Source organism: Belonocnema kinseyi, chromosome 3, assembly GCF_010883055.1.
Source record: "Belonocnema kinseyi isolate 2016_QV_RU_SX_M_011 chromosome 3, B_treatae_v1, whole genome shotgun sequence".
NCBI lineage: Eukaryota > Metazoa > Arthropoda > Insecta > Hymenoptera > Cynipidae > Belonocnema > Belonocnema kinseyi.
In genome coordinates, this window is record NC_046659.1 from 101,512,316 (window position 1) to 101,531,024 (window position 18,709).

Consider the following 18,709-nt stretch of genomic DNA (forward strand, 5'->3'; position numbering starts at 1 on the left):
CTGCTCTAAACCGACAAGTTGAAACTCGGTAAAAAAGCCATCCTCATAAGCTACAGTTCAGAATAGTTAAAGTACCAAATTTTAAACTCTTTTTCTAATGATTTATTATTATACGACGTTGTGTAAATGTAAAATACACGAACTGTTAACAGGAATATCCATAAAAGTATTATTAAATCAATAATTTACATCGATTACCATTTTTCTTCGCGTAATGTTTCGTTTTTTCGAGTTGTAGATTACTTTACAACTTTTTACAATGACGGAAAATTTAATTTTTTATTAACATAAAAAATTTTTCATAAAGATGAAACTTAGAATTTAAAAAAAAGCAGGAAAAAAGTTGTTTTCGGGACAGATGTATTTATAGTTTTTTGACATTTTAGAACGCATAAGCCATATTTTTAAACTTATTTTTCTATGTCCTTTTTTTAGGATATAAAATATTTACCCTTTCGACTTAGAAATTTTAATCTTTGATCCATGAGGGAAACCGAGCTGGGCCCTCGCCGGGGACCTTCATGGAACATTCATATTGTGCAATTTCGAATTTCAAAAAAAGTGTCATCCAATTTTTGACAGAAATACATTTTTTGTAAGTCTGAACTCATGAAAACTTGAAATTTTCTGGTGTCAAAAAAATATACGTCCTTTAGACTTTGAAATTTTTATCGTTAATCCGTGAGGACAACCGAGCTGGACCCCCGCCGTGGACCTTCATGGAACATCTATATGGTGAAAGTTCGAATTCCAGAAAAGAGTCATTCCATTTTTGGCAGAAATTCATTGTTTGTAAGTCTGAATTCATAAAACCTTAAAATTTCTGGTGTCAAAAAAATATACGTCCTTTAGAATTTGAAATTTTAATCCTTGATCAGCGAGGGCAACCGAGCTGGGCCCCCGGCGGGGGCCCCAATGGAACATTCATATTGTGCAATTTCGAATTTCAAAAAAGTGTCATCCAATTTTTGACAGAAATACATTGTTTGTAAATATGAAATCATGAAACGTTAAAATTTCTGGTGTTGAAAAAATATTCACCCTTTGGACCTAGAAATTTTAATCTTCGGTCCGTGAGGGCAACCGAGCTGGGCCCTCGACGGGGGTCCTGGTAGAATTTTCACGCGTGGAACATCCATGCTGGCCCCCGCCGGGGGCCTTCATCCTAAGAGGTCTCAGTGGGGCTTTTTCTACACGGGTTATAAAATTTTCAATTAAAAACGATGCAATTTTCAGTTTTGTAATTACAAATTCTGTAATTTTGATTGTTTATGTTTGACATTTTTTCAATTTGAAAGAATTAGTATGGAAACTTTTAATTTGTGATCTTTAGAATTATAAAAAATTTGAAATTCGTATTTACACGTATTTAAGGTTAAATAGTTTTCTCGGTTAGGTGGAGTGGAAGTGTGCGAACGTGTGTACATATCGACGGAAGTATTTATAAAGAATTACGGTTATTGTATGAGATTATATGGTGTGAGTGGTGATTATTAAGTTAAATAAAAGTAGGCTGATAAGTGAAATTAAAAAGTGACGTTTAAAAAGGTTATTGTATTTTATTATTGGCGATATATGTAAGGAGTTAAAATTTCTATGTTAGGTCGAAAAAATATTAAAATGGCAGAAAACGAGGAAAACAAGGAACTGGTCACGAAATTAGGTGTAACAGCAGCAGATGGCACAAAGTGTAATAAAAATACCGATATCGATTGAGACAAGACTGACAAAACTGAAACGACTGAAAAGAACCTAGATAAGACAGACGAGACGAAAAAACGGGGTAGAGGGAGACCACGAAAAGAAGAAAAACTAGTAAGAGAAGCTCAAAATAACAAAAAGATAGATGAGATATTCAGAGTTTCGGAAAAAACAGGGACAGAATCAACGATGCAGCATACAATAAATGCATCAAGTACAGAGCAGGCAAAACAGGAAGACAAACATTTAGAAAAGGAGAAAAACAGATTTGATTTCCCAAATTCAGTGTTAGAGGGTGGGAATTGGGAAACAGCTTTAAAGTATTTCTGGCATCACATGCAGGACATAAAATTTCAGAACCGTCAAATGAAATTACAATGAGAAAAGGAAAAGGAGAATCGCGAAAAAGAGATAAGACATTTAAACGAAGAACTGAAAAGGAAAACAGAAGAATGGGAAAAAGAAAGAACATATTTAAGATTAAATAATTTTCAATTGTAATATTCTTCAAAATTGAATTATTCTTTTAAAAGTAAATAAAAAATTACGTCTTTCTAAATTAAACGCGTTAAGAATAGAAAAATCGGCAATTGCAAATCTCAGAATTCCAGAATAAGTTAGACGAATATTTGTTTTAAATCAAAGAACTTGTTTCTTTAACATAATTTTTTTATATAACAAATAATAACTCCGAAATCAAGAAACTCATATTAAATCGAAAAAAAAGGTATTTGATCAAAATCCATTGATTTGCACCAAAAAAGTTTCTTTGATTCACAAACAATTTAATTGACTGAAAGCCAAATAATATTTTTCATTCAATCAAAGAATTTTTTTTCTGAGTATATATTTTAAGAACATGTTGTTGTTATAAATAATCTTAATTGAACTTATATTTATTATTAATAAATCTATTGCATAATAGTTTAAATTCAAGAATATGTTTTAATTTGATAATTAGACCATCAAAATAAGAAATGTGTTTTAAGTGCGCTATTTTTGTGCTAGTTTCTTTTAATTACTACTATAAAGATCTCTTATTATTGCTAAAAGTTTTAGATATGTTTACTTTATAATAAAATATAGAAAACTAAATGACTGTATCTAATTGTGTATGTAGTATATATTTATTTTCAGTGATATTGCAGTAGTAATATTTTATTGTTAATATAATTTTTGCGATTAAAACAAAAGTTATGCGTCTTATTAAAAAAAAATTTAAAGAAAATTTTAGATCCTTTTGAGATAAATAATTTTGCTGTTTAAATTTTTTTATCTTGCGTAGTTTAGCAGGAAACTGGAAATTTTTATAGTTAATAATATGCAGGGTACATTTTCATTTTTCCTGTATTTTTTATGCTTAAAACAAAAACTATGCGTCTTACTCAAAAAAAAAAGTCTGAAAAAAGTTTGTAGATCTTTTTAAGATAAGAAATTTTGCTGTTTAACATTGTTTTGTATCTTGCATAGCTTAGCAGGAAAACAGCATTTTTTATTTCCAATAAAATGTTTTTGAAAAAAAAACGACTTTGTTATGGATATTTTTTTATAGAATTATGGAAAAAATCAGAACACTAATTATACCAATATTGAAACCTTTATAACGTTAAATTATAATTTTGGATAGGGGAGTTCACCCTACAGTAGATAATATCAATAATTTAAAATACCATTATTTTAGGACTACTAACTATTCGTCCCGAAAATTCAGGATGACTATGCTAAGCTTATGAAAAATATTGGACTAGTCATCTCGAATTTTGGGACGATGAGACAGTTCGTTTTAATTAATGATCTACTGTAAGGTGGTCTCCCCTACATGGAATTTCTGTAGGGTTGATTTATTAAAACTATTACAAAGAGTATTAACTTGCCCCCCCCCCCTTCCAAAAAACCTGCTTTCTAATGTAAATGGTGGCCCAAAAATTCTTCGTTAACGACTTTGAAATTATTGCCAAAGGATATATAAGGTTCTGGAGTTTTGTTGCTAAGGAAAAATGAATTATTGACCCTTCATCAGGAGCTCTGGATCCCGGCAAGAAGTCAGCGATCTTGAAAGTCTTGTTAGGCTCTACTAATGAATGACCACTTCCGTTACGAGGTTGTTGAAGCCCTCCCTTAGCAACAACACTTTACCATGTTCCAGGAGTCGAGAATATCACAGGTACCAGAGGCGTTTTTTCGATTGGTTGGTAGCTTGCACAAAGCAGTGAGCTCGTCAGTTGGCACAGAAAGTACACTCTTCTACAGAGGACGCAAGTACTCTGGGGGTGCGTTCTTTCCACAGCTTCCGGAAAAGGGAAAGTTGAAAGTCAAACGATATGAAAGTTGTATGTGTATGTGTGTGTGAATTCGTACAAGAATAAAACATGCACATACCTTTTTCATTTTGCATATGCATTCTACAAATACACCTTTCGGTTTTTCCCTTCGTTCAAAAAAGTGCGTTTTACACCCTGATATGAAACTCGACTCACTTATCAAAATGAATCTAAATCATTTTTTTCATGATATCTGGGTGTCTACTCACCTGGGAAACCTGGAATTGTAAGGCAATTTTTATATACCGAGAAAAACCTGGAAGTCAGTTCATTTGCAAAAGTAGTTTTAAAGTATTAGATAAAACTTATTAGTTGAAAAATCGTTTTTATATTGGTTATAAAATAATTTCAACTGAAAATTTAACTATTCTATTTTTGGATTAAAATCCAGCTTTTCAGATTGAAAATTCAACTTTATGGTGGAAGTTTCATGCATTTTGATAAAAATTCTTCTTATCGGGTATTAAATTAATCTCCTTGGTTGAAAATTAACATTTTTTCTTGAAAATTCAACTACACAATACTGCTTGAATTTTTTTCTCTCTCGACTGATGAATCTTTTTTAGTTGATATATCAACTGTTTCATTTTTGTTGAGAATTCATCTTCCTTAGTTTAAAAGTTAACTGTATTGTTGAAATGTATTCTCTTCTGTTAAAAAATTCATTTCTTTATCTTAATGATTCGTTATTTTAATCAAAAATTCATCTCTGGTTGCAAATTGAACTATTTGTTTCAAAACTCTTCTTTCTTTTCTAACTGAAAATTTAACCTATCGATTTGTAGTTAAAAATTCGTCCTTTTTGGAAGAAAATTAATCTGCTTGGTTCAAAATTAATTATTTAGCTTGAAAACTCAATAGTTTAATGGAATTTTTTTTCTCTTTTTGACTGAAGAATCTTTCTTAGTTTAAAGTTAAATTCAACTGTCTTTGATTTAAAATAAAAATACTTTTTGATTGAAATATCAACTGTTGCATTTGATTTGATTTTACAGTTCATATTTTTTGATTGAACTATCAGCTTCTGCTTTTTATTTGAAATCAAAAACAGTTGAATTCAACTGTTTTTGATTTAAAATAAAAATATTTTTTTATTGAAATATCAACTGTTACATTTTTTGTCGAGAATTCATCTTTTTGTGTGCAAAATTAATCATTTTAAACCAAAATTATATCTTTGGTAAAAAATTTGTTGTTTTTTTTTTAGCTGAAAATTAATTTTTTTATCTGAAACTATCTCATTTTTGTTAAAGATCCCGTGCGCCGGTCGGGCCGATTAGAAATATTTTTTAATCTTCTTAATAATCTTTTGGAATGATTTTTGTTTGATCAATGCACATGGGGCACGTGGAGTGAGATTTAAAAAAGTGAGGTTATGTTCAAGAAAATATGAAAAGCATTTAATTTATAATGTTACTAATCCGGAAATTCATACATTTGGCACAAGGTGATGTCTATTTTCAGAATTTCAGCAAAAAAATATAAAATTCTAAAAAGCTGAAAAACATTTTTTTATTCACATAAATAGTAAATGCGCTCAGAATGGCGACTCTTTCTCGAATACACTGCTGGAAATCTTCAGAAGTTAAAAATGAATTGTGATGTTGATTCTAGCAAATTAAAGCTTACCTTTCCCTTCATTGCGGATATAAAAAATCTCATCAAAAATTCTGTGATTTCGAACTCGCAATCTACTATTTGCTTTTGGCATTTTAAGTTATATGAAAGAAAAACAATATCATGACGATAACAGAAAACTTGACATAGTCTTGTCTAACCTAACCCGATCGGACGTGGTTCTGACGCGAGCCACATCATCTGCCCCCTTGGGGCCACATATGGAATATCCGATCGGGCCCAGATCGGATCTCGGGAATAAGTTGGGCAATTTCTGGACGGGATTCATCTTTTTTAGTAAAAAATTGTACTTTTAGGTTGAAAATTCATGTGCTTCATAAAAATTCACGCTTTGTGGTAGAAAATTAAATCTTCTTGGTTGAAAATTAATTTCATTTCTAATATTCAACAGTTTGGTTGCAACTTTTTCTCTGTTTTGCCTGAAAAATCTTTCTTAGTTGAAAATTCTTTTTTTCTTTTTTTTTTAAGATTCATCATTTTAATCAGAAATTTTTCTCTTTGGTACAAAATTAACTACATATTTAGTTAACTATTCGTTTTTTTCCATTTTTTTTTCAGTCGAAACTTTAACTATTCAATTGTTTCAATTAATCTTCTTAGTTGACAGATTATCTTTCTGATTGAAAGTTCAAGTATTGTAGTTAAATGCTCATTATTTTAGTTGAAAATCCATCTTTTTTGTTTAAATTAAACTATTACAGTTAAAGGTTCATCATCTGGGTTGAAAAGAATATATGTATTTCCGTATTTTTAGGAAAAATCTCATTATTTCCCTCGTTTTTACAGGGTTTTTGCTCACCTGGACAATATCTTTCATTACAGCTATTAATATGTTTAAAATGTACGAAATTTTAAGTATATGAAGATAGAATAAAAGTTTGTTATAATTATTATTAAAATTTGTGGACTTTAGAAACAAGTTCAAGAAATGAATAATGATGTTTTTTAATATTATTTATCAAAGCTTCTTAAATCAGACATATTAATTCTGCCCCTAGAAACTTGTACCGTTATAAAGTTACTAATAGCTTTCAATAAAGTTACTTTCACAAATGAAAAAACCGTTTTTATATATTACATATGAATAGTATTATTTTTACACATAGGCATTTGCAAGGACTGAAGAAAATTATTTATAATAAATTTGTATACATATTCCAATTCGATTGTTGAAAAAATTCGAAATAACTGCTTGGAAGGTTTCGCACTTTGAGAAATTATACATGGAAAAATCTTGATATACCTGGAAAAACCTGGAATTATCGGGAAATCTTTTTCCATGATTTGAGTAGACGCCCTGGATATGATGTAAAGATATAATTTGTATAATTACTCTTATTGCAAAAGTCACTATAGTTTTCTTAATCTACCTCCACGCGTGAACGTACCAACATCGCATTGTATGTACATATATTTCATATTTTCAAGAATGTGAAAATCCGCATGCATTATTGTACACAACTGTCACGGTTTTAGGCTTGTAAGATCTGTGCTTCGGCAGCAAACTGATAAGCGTGTCTCAAATGCAGATACGACAATAATCAACTCGTGGGAAATTAGAGTTAAATTTGTACTAAGATAAGAGCTTGGATATTATATATTCAAATGATAATCAATTCTAACTTTGAGGTTGCAAAAAGATTGTGTATAAAGTTATAAAAACATCGCTAATAGATCCGTTAGCAAAGAATGTTAGAAATATTTCCCGTCATTTTTATGAACTTTCTAAATTTCACATAAAGTGATTGATTTTGCAGAAACTTCCTAACAGTTACAAACAAATTAAATATTAAATGAAGGTTTCTGTTTCTCGAGTGCAATATGTAAATTAAGGTAATTCTATTCACACTATTTCACACTTTTTTTCGCCAGTGGTACTATTGTTCTATTTCGAAAAAAATCACACTAAAGACACAATTTTCTCACAATTGTCTGCTAATGCAACTATTTCTTATTGTTCCTTGCCAAATATTTTTCAACTTTTTCTCTAATTTGCTACAAATTATCTAAATGGCTGATTTTTGGCCGTTCAAAATGTTGAATTGCTATGTAAAAAATAACAAATGACATAAATTTTCCATAAAATAGTTGAAACTTCTACCAAAATGTTGAATTTTCAAGCAATTGCACTGCCGCATTTTCTCCCAGTAGATACTAATTTTCACAAAAAATGTAATATTTGATGTTTAAACAAAAAAGACGAATTTTCCAGAAAATACTTTTGAATTCTCGACGGAAACAAATTAATTTTTAACCCTGCAGTTGCATTTTTAGCAGCAACAAAATATAATTTCTAGCCAAAAAGACTGATTTTCAACAAAGAATTATAACTTTTTAAGAAAATTTTTGAATTTTCAACAAAATAATTAAGTTTTTAATGGAAAAGGATTAATTCTTAACTAAAAATTTTTATATTCACACTTTTCAAGGGAAAAGTTCTATTAATTCAGATCGCATTTATGTGGCAAACATGAAAAAGACTGTGAAGTCTGCGTTAAATAAATAGGAATGTTGATAACATATAGATGGAAGAATAAAATTTTTAATAAATATTTAACATCAGTCTTATTACTTTAAGAATATTTGGTTCGAAAAATAGAAATTTTGCTTAAGAAACAAAGTTATGATTTTCCATTGCCCACTTTTTAATTTCGGAATACACAGATTTAAATGCGCACTACATATAAGTTTAATAATTGGAAAATTTTATGAAACTATTTTTTTTCATTTTGTGATACTATTTACACTATTTGTGATCTATGAAGTGAGACCGAGGCCTGATAACGCTGCTGCCAATGGTTTTCAACATTATTACAGTCATTCACAATGCATTGAAAACACCAACAATTTAAGCGGTTAACCGACTGATAAAAATTGTTTTCTCATTTTTTTGATTTTCTTGAAATGAACATTGAATGCAATCGTTCATTTTTGTGCGTTTATTTTTCTTTTTTTTTCATATCATTTGGCCATCTATCATTGTGATTGAAGTTCTGAACGTTCATAATGAAAAAAAATTTTTTATTGGTGAGGCTTTGCAAACTATAAATAATGCAAAACCATTCATTCATTTATATTGCAGATATTAGATTAGCAAAGAAGCTTATGTAATTTTTTTTTTTAATTGTAGTTTGAAACAATATTTATAGATAAAATAATTTCGTTAATTTGAAAGCTCAGTCAGAACTTCATGTACATTTTTTATCAAGTGAATTGAAATTATATTAAACCCAAGCTTAATCCAATTTCAGCTCTTATATCTTGATTCATAAATTATGTCAACCATCGGAAATCCTAAAATAGGACTTTATCTAATTTATCGTTACGTTATATGTATTTTTAATCTAATAGACTTGGCTCCTTGATAACTGATAAGGGTTATATAAGTTTTAAATAATCATTTCCTAATTTTTAAATTGTTATTCGTACAAAAGTAACCTTTATAATTATAGTCCTGAGCTTTTCCATACTATCAAGAAATATGTTTCTATACATTTTTCTTTTTCTTCAAGAACTGTATAACGAGCTTCCTCTCGTGTTCATGTTCTGCAAAGAAGCTTACTTGGCTCGTCGAACAATAAGGTCGTAAGTCGTGTCTTGTACGCGCATCTCATTAAAAACTCAATTATGGAAGCTCCCCGGAGCAGAATTTTTCAATTCTAAAAAATGTAAGGTTCTTGAAGATACTGAATCGGTCCTAAAGAAAAAAAATATAAAAGTTAAAGGCGCTGTTTTTATTTTTAATTAAATCTGAAGTTATATAAGATAAGATATTTCAAATTGGCTCTCCTAGAAATTATTATTTTTCGATTATGTTCTTCAAATTCTGGCATAATTTAAAAATATATAATAAATAATCAATGAGCAGTGGTATATAAAAATTAATAAACAATTTGTTTGACAAAATGGGATTTTTATGTACGTATTTTACTCGTGTTTTACTAGAAATAAAATAATTAATGTATCCGAAAGTAAAATAATTCACCAACAACGGCATATTTTTTTGCCAATTTTTTTATCTCTCCCCTCCCTCATGTAACAAACCGTAAAAATGGTTTGAGCCCCCCCCCCCCTGCCCGCCAAAGTTAAGTAATTTTTTTCCAAATATTTCCAGTTATTTATTATTAAATACAATTGAAGCCTGAAAGACTCAGAATTCCAGCGTCACTCAGAAAAATATTTATTTTAAATTAAAGAAAACCTTCATTTAACATAATTTTTCAGTTAACTGAAAATAATTTGAAAATGAAGAAAATCAAGTTTAGTTAAAAACAAATGTGTATTGGAACAAAGGAAACATTTCTGTGAATCAAGACAAATTTCTTTGAAGCAAAGGAACTTTGACTGAGATCGAATGAATATTTTCTTTGTAAGAATGTATGTATTTTGTACATAGTACAAATCTCTATAAACTTAAAAATTTTGGAATAATTTATGGAATAGCTGTAATTTAAAAGATTGCAAAAAATACTGTTTTTATTGATAACTTTATTACAATTTTTTATTGTATTACTGAACTTTAACGTTATACTATAATTTTGTATACGTGGATTTTCTATAAGGTTGATTTGTTAAAAATATTATGTAAGCGAAATTCAGTAAAGTTTTTAGTAAATTTGTATCAACATTCATAAACGGTATCTGAAAGTCTCTAATAGTTACCTACAATTCCTAAATGGTAACAGAAATATAATTTATCGTGATCGAAAGAAATGCGCTGTGCGCAACTGCGCAATCCTCACTTTTTGATCGCGCTTGAAGCGGACAAAGCATGGTGGTTGTGGTCATGGGCGGCAGTGGACTGCAAAAAAGTTGTGTTGAATTATTACGATGCAATAAACATATTTTTTCCTATATCGAATGATCTCAAGCGTGAAAAGGATTCGAAATTAGCACGAGAAGAAGAAACTGAAAAAAGTGTTGAAATTGCGATTAAAGGTAACGACCTAGGAGCTCGGTTGAGGAACGAATTATCTTTGCAATAAAATATTTACAAAATACTGCGATCATCTTCCTCGTAAATAAACTTCTAAAAAGGTACATCAGGACCACAAGTGACCATAAGCAAATGCGTAAATTAATAATTAATCCAGGTTTCAATTTAATGGTATTCCTGCTGTCATCAAATGACGCCCTTTTTGGCTATATAGGATATAATCTGTAATTTTGAGTCTTCCCGTTGGTTCGTTAATATCTTGGTTATATAATATATTCAATGAATCAAATGTCTTTATAATAATTTCACTCATATTTTCTTACTATTTACAGAATTTTCTGAAAGATGTGAACAAAGTTTTATGCAGTTACTGTTGCTGATATTTTTGTTCCTGTTTAGGAAGATTTCGAAACTTTTTCTGCATACAGCTTTAGTGGCACGTCTCTGAAAATTCCTACAGACATTTCTAACAGTCTTGAGATAAATATTTAACTGAATCTTCCAGAGTTGTGAATATTACCATTGTAAGGAAATAATGTATGAGGAGAGGGGCGAAAGATGTTCGGGGTGAATTTTAATTTTATGCCTGAAGGTTTTAACCGAGATTTTAGCACAACAGTTTTTACGAGTACTTATAAAAAATTAAAGCTCGGTACATTATAATTTCTAACGAGTCAGATATATCAGTGGGTGGTTATATAATTGATAAGAACAGAAATAAGGGAAGTTAATAATCTAAAACAGTTAAGGTTGCTGACTAATGTAACTTCACTTGAAAATAATTTGATTTAAAGTGCATGACCAAGTGAGTCATTTTATAATACATGTAAAGAAGTCTGGAAAATATTTTAGTAATTTTTATTTTGTATAGATAAAAAGTGTATTCGTTACATCGCCACAAACTGGATAAGATTGGATTAAAATATCTGCGACGAAAGCATAATAAGTGTTATGGCGTTATAGCAAGTCTTTTTCTACTTGCGGTTTGATAGCATCCAGCAGCACGGTATACGACTATACGCTATCGTGCCGGACTAAACACGTTTAGACGCGTTTCACGTTCTAAATTGGTCAAACTCTGCATGGTTTTAAAAGAATACGCACTAGGGTGGACTATTATATTTTCAGTTAAAAATTTCATTTTTTTATTGGAAATTCAACAAGTTTATTACAAAATTCATTATTTTTAGTTGAAAATGCAACTGTTTTGTTGAAAACTCGTCTTTCTGGGTTGGAAATTCAACAAGAGTCTTTATTGGTTAAAAAATAATTTTTTTTTAACTTTGAATTCTATTTAAATGTATAATATATATATTTTTTAAATATCCGCTATTACATTATCCGTTTAAAATTAATTTTTGTTGCTTAAAAATTGAGCTAATTGCTTAAAGGTTTTAACCACTCTGTTATGAAATCATGTTTTTGTTGAAGATTTATAATTTTAGTTGAAAATTAATTTCTTAGATTGAAAATTCGTTTTTTTTTTTGGTTGAAAATCATTTTTTTTTTAACTGAAAATTTAACTATTCCAGTTGAAAATTCATAACTCTTTGGTTGAAAGTTTGAAATTAACTTTTTTGTTGAAAACTTATATATTCTAGTTGCAAATTTAGGTGCCTTACATAAAAATTCCTTTTTTGACTTTTTTTTTCATTCTTGACTAAAAAATCTTTATTTGTTAAAAATTCGTCTTCTTGGTTGGAAAATTCACCATTTAAGTTGAAAATTCATCCCTTTGATTGCAAATTGGCTATTTTGTTGAAAATTATTTTTTATTGAGAATTGAATTTTTTCATTTTTGGTTGAAAAATTATCTTTTTTAAAAGTTCAACTATTTTGTTTGAAAACTTAATTTTTTTAAGTTTAGCTATTTTGTTAAAAAGTTATCTGTTTGGTCGAAAATTAAACTGGTTTCTTGAAAATTTGTTCTTTCGGATTGAAATGTCATCATACTGGAAGAAAAGTAATCTTTTTAGGTTAAAATAAATCAATTTTAAATTTTGAATCTGAAATTGTTTCATTTCCTTCAAAAAGATGGTATATCAAAAATTTTATAAAATTAAAATTCTGGCCTTTGAATATTGATTGCAAGGAAAATGAAAAATTGGTCAGGAAACAATTGAGAAAAGTTAGGGGGTTTTGACAATTAAATTTGTGGGTTTCTTCGGTGTAAATTATTATGTTTGAACTAAGAAGTTTTGTTTAATGTGGGTACTTTACTTCTATCGTGAAGCATCGCGTAACCCACAGGTTACATAGATTGCTAGCTACAGAGCGCTCCCCTGCTGAGAATGGTAATTAGATCTTCTTCTGTCAGTGACCTAGAAGTTGCATCAAAGAACTGTGTCAGTGGCAGTTTGATTTTTTTACTAGGAGGATTTGTCACATAATAGTTGTTTCTGGAAATTAAATATTTAAAATTATAAAGTTTTATTAATCACCGAACTCAATTGTAGAATTAAAATATTAGCATTAACAGCAGTCCGCATCCAAAGTGTCGGTCTGTCAAGTATGTATTTAAATTCTTATCCGAAGAAAAGGCTATGAAATTGTCTATGATCGAATCTAAACCTGCAATTCTCAATGCAATCCTCAGACATGCAATCTTCAGAGTTCAATATTTTACGAATAAGAACAAACCAGAGAAATAGTATTCCAAAAGGAATGCCGAAAAGAGTTGTGCAATGTTAAGTAGATGCTTTAAAGAGAACAAGATAACGGAAGCAGATATTTATCAGCAGGCAAATCTACCAGTCGGAAATCATTCAGGGAAAATGCGACATTTTTTATATAAAATATACTTATGTATAACAATGTTGATAAGATAATAAATGGGAAATTTATTAATGAGGAAAGGCCTTAAGTCGGTTGCTAATTATTAAATGTTTAGACAAACTATAAGATGCTGTATACATGAAAATAGGAGGATTATTTTTATTATGAATGAAGAACAGAATATGTTCACGGTAATACACAACTGTGATTTTTAAGAATAACTCAACTTCATTTTTACCTTAAATTAAGTAACTCAATTAATTTAAAAGATAAATTGGTCTTGAAAATCATACCAATCTGAAATATCATCAGTTCAAGTGAAATAAAGTTTTATTGCATGGCAAAATTTGTACCTGTACCGAGTGGACGGCACCTGCTCTTCAAGTACTCATAAATATTGAACGATTTTACAAACAATTGCATAGAAAAAACTAAAGTTAAATTTTGTTGCATGAAAAATTTCCCGCTGTTAAATTGTACTTGCTATTTGGCGAAAGTTTATTCTACGATGGAATAAAAGCTGTCGTCTGATACGGGGTCCTTGCCAGAAATGGGAAAACGGAAGTATAAATTAATTCGAGCTATAAATCAGGACACTAGATTTAAAACAATCACGGAAAAAACAAAAGTTAAAATTTGTTGCAGGAAAGAATTGCAACGGTTAAAAATTAAACATATTTCGGCCAAAGTTTCGCCGAGGTTAGGAGAATAATTTTGATCTCGTCTACTTCGTCACGCTGAAGTGAGCAAATTTCAGTAAAACATGCAGAATCAGCAATAGTAAACATAAAAAAATTTGTTGACATATCTCCTCAGAAACAAATTGCGCTGTTTTAAACGAATTAGAATATATTTAATAACATTTAGCAAAAAGCGCAAAAACAACTGACAGATGGGAATCCCAATTTCTCTCCAATTTAATGAAGTTAAACGACGATAGATAGCGCTGGCGTCGCAATTCTCGCTTAACCTCGAATAAAAATGAAGGGATTATAAGGAGAAGGATTATCCAGGCAAGGTTAAAAATCGGAAATTATCTTCGATTCATGTAAAGTTTATCTGACAAGGTCAATTTTTGTTGCGGTGAATTTTTCACCTGGAATCGATGTAAACTTTATCTTTCATTTGTTCTGTGTGGTTAATGTGTTAATTCAGAGAAGAGCAGGTACAGAAAAAAGGTCGATTCAAAATAAATGTTCTTGTTTTTAAACTTGAAGATTAAAAAAAAACTGAAATGCGGAAGTTCTGTTCCGGAGCAAAACTAAACCGAAGAAGAAACGTTCAAAGTTAAAAAATGTAAAAATTAATTCCGAGTAAATATTTTAAGAAATTTTATGTTGCGATTTCACAGGTTTTAAAATCGGTTTGAATTGTTTTCAAAATATGCCCAAAAAAAAATTTGCTGATAAAATTTCGAATTTTTGTGTTCTTGGATAGATTATCAGCGCCAGTTTCGGGGTCAGACCAAACGTACCAGACTAAATGGTTTAGCTAAAGTCAGACCTGGACAAGATTAGCGTCAGACCTGACACCACACTTTTAATTATTTAAATCATTGTGAAATCATTATTTTAAACATTCATTTCACGACTTATGTATCTGTTTCGCATACAAAAAATAAGTTGTGGAAGCTTGACTTGAGTCTCTTAGACTTTATAATAGCACAAAAATTTCTAAAAAAAATGATATAATGTTTATTACAAGATCCAAGACAATCCTCAAAAAATTAAAAGAGTTCGCGAATTTATTCCATAACTCTCGGAGTGTCTTCACTATTTCGAGGGTCATGGAATAATTGGCGGACTCTTTTAATTATTTTGAGTATTGTCTTAAAAATTGTAATAAACGTTATACGAAATTTATAAAAAATATGAGGTCTATCCTAGCGTCTTAGACTTAGACTAAAGTCAGTGTCAAGTATAGAGTTTCGACAACTTATTTTGTTCGTCCAGGTGCCTGTCATACCTGCTGCATGAACCTTTTCTTGAATTGTTTCAAGTGTGAGAAGGATTGGATTTTACTCCGTAGTACGTAACTTATTCTAACATAAATATCGAGGTTTAAAACCTACTTTCGCCTCACTCAGGATTCACTTCTGGTCCGCTGTATCTCGGTATGTTGGATATATATATAATTTGCTTGAATTGATACATCTTCACTTAAATAAAACTAAAGGATTATATTATTCAAATTGCTGACATCCAGAAATGAGAAAAAGGAAATGTAGGTTGATGTATGTGTATAACTTAATGTGTTGGACATGTTTTTCGTCTGTAAAAAATTGTTGATGTATGAAACCTGGGCCAGCTATCTAGCGAATAATCCCATTGGTTACATCTGAAAGTTAACCTACTTTCTTAATGAAATGCAGATTTTTGTATTATGTACTGTATAGAAAGGACAGTCTGCTACATTGAATCGACAGGACTGCGATTAGGTTGAAAAGGGAAGAAATGACATTGGGAATAATGTTGTGCCATTGGAAAAAGAAGGTGTAAGTGATACTAATAAGGTAGAACAATTTTACCTATAAAACAGGATATGCGTTTCTTTCAGATATTGTATATAGTAAGTCTAAGAAATAAAGGCAAATCATCACAGAAAAAACTCCAATTAAATTTTGTTGCATTTAAAATTTCCCGCTGTTAAAGTTTACATGCTGTTTGGCGAAAGTTTATCCTACGATGGAATAAAATCTGTCATCTTCTACGGCGTCCTTAGCAGCATGGGAAAACGGCAAAGGATGAGTGAATTCGAGTTATAAATCGGGAGACCAGATTTGAAACAATCACAGAAAAAAAAACTTAAAATTTGTTGCAGGTTAGACTTGCAACGGTTAAAAATTAAATATATTTTGGCAAAAGTTTCACCGAGGTTAGGAGAATAATTTTCATCTCGTCTACTGCGTCACGCTGAAATGAGCAAATTTCGGTAAAACATGTAGAATCAACAGCAGAAAAAAGAAAGAAAATTTGTTCTTACTGATATATCTCCTCCGAAACATATTACACTATTGTAAACGAATTAGAACTTATTTAACACCTTTTAGCAAAAAGCGGAAAACTCTTGCTACATCTAGAAAAAATCGAGCGCTTATAAGACGAAAGATTATCCAGGCAAGGTTGAAAATCGGAAATTGTCTTCGATTCATGTAAAGTTTATCTGACAATTTTAATTATTCTTGCGGTGAATCTTTCACCTGGAATTGATGCAAACTTTATTTTTCGTTTTTTCTGTGATATGAATATACCTAATAGTGTACTCCAAATAACTTGAATGGTTATCCTCAACACCGAATGACTATTCTAAAATCTAAACCTTTGATTGTAGACTAGTGAACTAAAGTACGCTTTTAATTACAATGAAATATGATTATGCTGAACTTTTAACCACCCTCTAAATTCATGTTTATACTCTGCAGCTGAACATTTCATGATTTTTGTGTCCTTTGAAGAGTAAACTGGTAGCAAATGATTACTCTGAATGACAAACGATAAGGCTAATAAAAAGCTGAATCACTCTTTGAATATGAAATTATTATTTTTCAAATCTGATGAGTATTATGATCTTAATTTTTTGAATACTCTGAAGATAAGATGAATATGGATTACAGATAATTGAACAGCATAAAATGGTTACATTGAGTAGCTGAACCTGGGATATTCGGATCATCACTCGGACAGTGAAAATTATATGATTGTATAATAAAAGCTGGTTCATCCACATGTAATGATTACTTTTGAACATCTGATGAGCCTTGGGTAGTTTGATGATGACACTCTGATACTGAACAGTAGATTATTACTATGACAATGGAAATATTTTAAATTTCATAATCTGATAAATATTTTGAACTGCGATTACTGATTATTGCGTATATAGCAGATGGATCATCCTCTGAATATGTAATGATTACTCTGAGCATTTTATGATTCTCGTGTATGAACGCACATTGGGCAGCTAGATCATACTGTGAAGCTGAACTACAGATGTTTTTGTATAATATCAGCTGGATCATCATTTGCATATGTAATGATTACTCGAAATTCTAAAGCCTGAACATCTGGTGATTAACATATGATTACCCTGACAATGATGAACGTGTTATGATTTCTCTTAAAATCTGATTAATATTTTGAACTATACAGATGAATACTGATTACAGATGATCGTCTGAGTATAAGCTGGAATTTATAATGATTGCTCTGAACATATCACGAGTATTCCGTGTGTTTGACAATTGTTCAAAACTAATTTGTTCTCAGAATAACACACGGTTACACTGAATAGCCAGATCATCCCTTGGACTCATGAACTTACTCTTCCTTATAGGACAACACCCTTCATTCTAGACAGGCCCTAGCCTTTGACTACAACTGAAAAACCCATTTCCAAAGGTTTACTTGCGAATCATGGAGTCTCTTTCAGCTCGAATACCAACAAAATCACCTCCGGTGAATCTTGTGGACTTGATACCTCTCTGAGTCTCTGGAAAAAGAGCGTGGCAGCCTGGGGCCATACCATGTAGCAAGCCGGTCCTGAGGCTAGGCTATTCTTCTTCTGCCAGTGTATTGGCTCAGCATGGCTGGCTGTGCGTAGGTGTTGGAGGTCCGGTACACTGAGGGATCCCCTCTCCCTCTGTCAGTGTGCACTCTCGTTCTTTCGTTCGTACGTGGTGGGTGCGCGCGCCGTTTTGCACAGTGTACTGTGCGCGATGCCTCGCTCCTTGGTGTGCGGAGTGGAGTAGTCAAGTCAGTTCAGTGTTCACTTGAGCAGGCTGTTCGTGCTTATACGTGTGTGGTGTGGAGTGTCCTACCAGAAGCGCGGAGCGGGGAAGATGTCAATAATTTGGAAGTACGATGGCTCGCGCTCACGCACGGTAATTGCTCCAGGATTTTCGCCTGTGCACTCATTCGTCGTGTAGTTCTTTCTGTGACGGATTTGTGACGAATAAGTCGAGCGAATTCCGGATCAGTGAGGAGCCAGCAAAGAACTTAAAAAACGTAACGCTCTCTCAATCCGGGATTCGCTTTCGGTCGAGTTTACTGTTTATTTATCCATGACCCGGCAGACGGTAAGCCATTGAGTGATATCAGTATGGTGAAGTGAAATGAGTGAAACTGTATATGTGTGTGCATGTGTTGGTGCGTATGCACTCTTTCTCTCTTGCTCTCCTTCGCTACTTTTCATGTGCTCCTCCTTCCTCTACGACCATCCACACATAAATGTGAATACAAGTGTTCTTGTGTGAGTGTGTGCATATGTGTTTTACGTGAATATGCATATCCATAAGCGTAAACACATCTTCATACAGAAATACTTCTCTCACGTGCACATA

General features: G+C 31.1%; 1 protein-coding gene across 11 annotated transcripts in view; it reads left to right on the top strand.

The window, feature by feature from the left end:
- The window catches only part of LOC117169264 (putative transcription factor capicua), a 206,716-nt gene that overhangs the window by 51,392 nt on the left and 136,615 nt on the right, over positions 1–18,709 (top strand). The window contains exon 1 of one of the 11 annotated variants that reach the window (XM_033355540.1): positions 18,144–18,250. The exons of the other annotated variants lie outside the window; for them this stretch is intronic. The gene's annotated coding sequence lies outside the window, so the exon portion shown is untranslated. Of the gene's footprint in view, positions 1–18,143; positions 18,251–18,709 lie in introns of those variants that run through there. 11 annotated transcript variants of the gene reach the window in all.